This window comes from Nematolebias whitei, chromosome 2 (genome assembly GCF_014905685.2).
Source record: "Nematolebias whitei isolate Nwh7 chromosome 2, NemWhi1, whole genome shotgun sequence".
In the NCBI taxonomy this organism is placed as follows: Eukaryota; Metazoa; Chordata; class Actinopteri; order Cyprinodontiformes; family Rivulidae; genus Nematolebias; species Nematolebias whitei.
This window is the reverse complement of record NC_056499.1, coordinates 51,537,113-51,542,761: the sequence shown is the minus strand read 5'-3', so window position 1 is coordinate 51,542,761 and position 5,649 is coordinate 51,537,113.

Here is a 5,649-nt window from a genome sequence, read left to right as displayed (position 1 = left end):
TTGGTACTCTCCCTTGGGTCTCCTGAGTCTTGTCCTGAGTCTTGCCCTGAGTCTTTCCCTGAGTCTTCCTGGTCCCTCGAGTTCCCCGTGTCTCTCTTGTCTCCTGAGTTCCCCGTGCCTAGTTCATGTAAGTTTTTGCTGCTCCGTCAGCTTGTTTATTTTGTACTTTTATTTACCATTAAAATCCTTTTTTTGTATATCTGCCGAGTTGAGTCCCTGTTCTGCACTCTGGGTTCGCTCCTAACCGCAAACCATGACATCTTGAGCATGTGATCAGCTGGTTTTGGTTGTCAGCAGCAAAACTGGTTGATCCACTCTGAGAAGGTGCTATTTAAGAGACTGAGCTGAATACAGCACCTCAGACTGAGGAAGTCTCTTGGATGAGAGACGAAACGTTTCTACATTTTTTTGTTGTTTTGCTTTGTTTTGTTTTTTTTGAATGTCCAGAGGACCAGATTTAACTTTTTTAAGAATTAAAGTAATTTATTACATCTACACAAATGTGTGTAATTAAGTATTTTATATATATATATATGTGTGTGTGTGTGTGTGTGTTTAATTTCTCTTTGAGCTACTTTTGCCTGAACCCAACACTGTAAGTGAAACAAGGCATTTCTTGAGTTGCTGTAAATTATGTTATAATACATATTTACCGTCCCATTCCAGAAAACAACAACAAACAATGACAGCTTCATGATGGACAGACATCATGGACACCACAGCAGCCACTGTCTTCACTGAAATCATCCTTAAATGATCATCACTGACGTGAGGTCTCTGTCGATGGTTGAAGACGAAGGCTTCACTACAATAATCCAAACTTTTAATCCAGATTACAATATTACACACTTTTAATCCAGGTTACACTCTTCCCTCAAGGACACATTTTACAAAGTAGCTACATATTTTGCAGGTATAAAGATACATTTGTATATATTTTTTTGTACATTTATTTTTTTAAGCTATGTGACTAACTTTTATTTTTTATTATTCAATATTTTACTAACAGAATAGTCAAATAGCAACCTGTTTTTTGTGTGAATTGCTATGTCAGTCAAATGTTCAATTTTGGAATAAAGTGGTGGAAATTAAAACGTTTTTTTTTCTTTCCGATTCATCGATTAATCGAAAAAATAATTGGCCAATGAATCGATTATTGAAATAATCGTTAGTTGCAGCCCTATGTCGCTCAGTAGTGTAGTTATTTTTTCCTGGTAATCAGAAGTGTTGAGGACTACTGTGCATCTTCCTTTATCAGCTGGTAAAATGGTGATGTTTTGGTCCTGGCTGAGTGATGTTACACAGGGCCAAATTAACACTTCGCTGTACCCTGGGCAACAATCTTCAAGGGCCCCATCATCACAACCCCAGAATCACCATAATCTGTCAAAATACAGAATAAATTACCATAATATACAGTGAATATACTTCGAATTCTAACTATCAAGTGTATTTTGATGTATAATAATCCAAATGCTCATAGAACTATAAATGCTATGTCCTCTTGTTGACGTTAATCATAAAGACTGAGTTAAGTTGAACGCACTTTGAACACCATATGACACCATGTGTACTTGTTTAGCAAGTGTTGGCCACTGGTGTCCAAAGCATTTGTAATGGGGGGCGGTGGGGTGTCCTGGGGTTCGTCCCCCAGGAAATTTTGAAAAAAGTAGATGCCATTTCCTGCATTCTGGTGCATTTTAACTGGTTGTAAAACACTTAGTTTTACCTACAAAAGTAAACACTTGATTCATTAACCATTTTACAGTTAATGGCACAACAAGAAGTAACCTGACCAACAGCTGATTCAATTATTAAAAACATTATATATTCAAAGGTGATGATTTGATGCCCACATTAAAACTAAATGATTGTATTTTAGTTGACTTCAAATGCAATAAGATCATCAAATGTTTGTGACAAATGATTTACTGATTATAACAAAGATTCCTTCAAGGAACCTCCCAATATAAATCATAAAACCATAATGACTTCTGCTCATTCGAAATTTGTCAAATGGCCTAAATCTCCTAAAGTGGAGAATCATTTTAAAATAATAAATAAGATATATCCTGTGCCCATGTTTCTTGAAATAAGATTTAATTTGATGTTGTTTTGTGTGTGTTTTGTCAATTATAAGATGAATCCCTTAAGCAATTTTTTTTCATGTCAATACAAAGTGTTTGGTCAGACATCAGAAAGTGGATTAATCTCAAACTTAACATTCCTTCTTTTCATGCTGATGACATTTTACTTTATGTGGATAACTTAAGCTCAGCTTTCTCTGATGCCATAAGTAGTACTTTTAACAAAGTACCACATTCATTGTAGTAAGAGGAGGTTTCTTTCATTACTTTGTGAAATGTAGTTATGACACCCTTCACGAGTTTGTATTTGTATATTTTTGCATTGTTCTGTTTTGTGTTGTTAATAAAATTCTAGAAAGAAAAAAAAAAACTGACCCGCTTGTCAGCAGGTAAGGGGCGTTTACCTTCAGGACAAATTGAGGTCATCGATTGGTCAGTTACTGACACGCCTACTGGATTGATTGACAGGTTGCGGTGTGGAGGATCCGACTCGGTAAAAAAAAAAAAAAAAAACTTGAGCTGCAGCAGCGGCGCTGGGAAGAGGCGGGGCAGCCCAAGTCCAGCGGCAGCGCAGCAATCTCTCTGCAGCACAGGACTCCAGGAGATGACCAGATATTTTGCTTTTGCTCACACTGCTCTGGGCCCCTTAAGCCCCTTATCCATGGGGCCCTTTGGTACTCCTATGTAACTAGTTGTGGCTGATTGCGTGTTTTATCAACAATACCTTTAGCGGTGGAACCCACCCCATTTTTGGGACCTAATTCTCTGAGGTCCCAGGTCTGGTTCTTGTAAGGTCTAGATGTGACATCAGCGCACTGTAAGTCACTGATTGGTCAGGGGGCGTATTCATTGGTGGAGGGCGGAGATTCAGTCTTCCACCGGAAATCACAATCCGCCATTTTCTTTTTCACCCGCATAACAGACAACAAGTAATCGGAGGAGCTTATTTTGGAATATTTTATAAGGTAAAACAAATAATCATGGCACAACCGTGGTCGAATGCTGAAGTTCAGGCATTTCTCTATTTGCTGGCCGATGAACAAGTGCAGAGCGAGCTAGATGGAACGAAACAAAATGAAAAGATTTTTCAAGAGGTGTCTGCGCAGATGGCGGTGCAGGGCTTCCATCGCACACCAAAGCAAAGAGGAAAGCTTAAAAAACTAAAAAGCGATTACAAAACGATTAAGGACCACAACGGTAGGAGTGGAGCAAACAGAAGAAACTGGAAATGGTTTGAACAAATGGATGCCATTTACAGCAAACGCCCAGCCAACAAAGGGAGGGAGAGTGGCCTAGACACGGCCACTGCTCTTCTGGAAGCTATAGTTGATGGTGAGTGTATTTTATTTACTTTAAGCATATTTCCTTTTCCTCATGCAACCATTTCTTTGCGTTTTCTGAAAGTACTCTGAACAAACGAGGCTGACACGGTTACGTCGTCATTAGTTAGCATCATTGCTAACTGTACTCTGTTGCTGTTTTTCCACTCTTATTTTGATGCAGAAAGTCCCACTGAAGATGAAGGTTCGCCAGATTCTGCTTTTGACTGTCCAATCCTCCCCGCTTCTGACCCTTCCCAACCACACCAGCTCCAAGTACATCCACGCCACCGAGTACATGCACGCCACCGGGCACATACACGCCACCGGGCACATACACGCCACCGGGCACATACACGCCACCGGGCACATACACGCCACCGGGCAACACGCAGCAGAGCGGCACCAAACAGCACCCATTACTAGGTAAGAAGCAACAATCGTGTTTAACATCACATTGATCATGTTGATATGAATGTTGTTTTGTTTTTGTTGTAAAACACCTTGCATGTACTACTTGTTTATTCAGCTGTAATGTATAAATGTTAAATTTAATTTTCATTTATTACTTAAACTTTCATTTATGAAGTTTATTACTGAAATTATACAGGGTGTAGTGATTTTTGTTCAGATTAACGATGCTCTGTTCTTTTTCTAAATTAGCACAAACCGTTGTAAATGACTACTGTAGTTTATTTATGCCCACCTGCTTACTATCATTAAAGTACTAGACTGCTTTATGAACAGAATCATTTCTGATCTTGTGAACAAACACCTTTTGAAATTAGCAGGAACTTTAATGTAAATAATTTATTTAAAAATTCTACCTGTACTTCATCATCTAACAGCCATTTTCTTGTGTGTTATTCCTAGGCAATAGAAAGCGCAGATCAACAAGTGCAGCAGAGAGCTTTGTTTCTGCACATACAGAACAAGAGGAGATGAACCGGAAGCAGAGAGAGGAACACTTCCATTTTATTTGTGAGGATGCCAAAAAAGCAAGGCAAGAAGAAGCTGCGAAGAGGCAACGCCAAACTGCAGCAGCGAGGAAGCAGGAGAAAGCAATTAGGAGGGAGGAGATGGCCTTGAGGAGAGAGGAAGCAGATCTTTGCAGAGAGGAAGCAGCACAGCGAAGGCAGGAGGCTGAACAGAGTGCTGCTTTCAATCAGGCACTCCTTGGGGTGCTGGAATCCATTGCCAGTTCCATGGCAAACAGACATGTTTAAAAATATTTAGAGTAGATCATAGTTGATATATAGAAATGTAGATCCTGCAAGGTAAGCCCACAAATAGCCAAACATGTAGCTTGTTAAGTTTGCATATCTAATTAGTGTATAATTGTTTTTTTTTGTACAGGTCTTTATTTCTAATAAAAGAAACATTTTCAAGTCTTGAGCTTCCATCTGATCATCAAAAGTGAAGTGCTTACAGTGTTTTTTTACGTCAATAGTGTAGGATAAGTGAAGTAATTGTTTTTTACATGTAACAATGCTGGTGAAGATTCTCAGTTATCCTTGACACGGCAAATCCCCCCCAAAAAAGATAAAAACAAAACCACAGGACTTTTTTTAAAAACTGAAGACGCTTCGCTAATCATCCGAGGAGCACTCACAATTCAATGAAAAAAGGAATATGGGATTAAAGTTATAAAACTGGTGTTCTGTAAGCTTGCTGGAGATTGATCTGCATGTGTCAGTCTCCATAATACAAGCTTACGGCACACCACAGCTTTATAACTTGAATCACACTCCTCGTTTCATTAAATTGAGAAAGAGCCTCGGATGAGAAGTGATACATCTTCAGTTACAAATAAAGTCCAGTTTTTTTATTTATGTATTTTTTCGGTTTTATCTGTAATGAGTACTGAAAAACGTAACCATAATACAGAATGTCCATGTGTTGTAAATGAACATTGCAGTGGAGTTAAAAAGGTGTAGGAATTGTGTAATCTACGTTTACAATCATCCTCATTCAGGAGGTTTTCAGTCATTGCATGTCAAACACCTCAGCCATGATGTCCATCTTGTGGATCCAGCAGCTTCTGCATCTTTTTCGTCCAAGGTCAAAAATTCTCTCCACGACTTTCACTGTGGTACAAAGGAGCACTAACTTAATATTACTAAACAGCACTTCAATCATGAAGATAATTTGCGACAGCTTAATTTAAAGAGCTCCGTGGTAAGCACAAGCTCTGAAAGAGTTGTTAAATATCAAATCAAATGTAGGTTATTATGTAATGTACG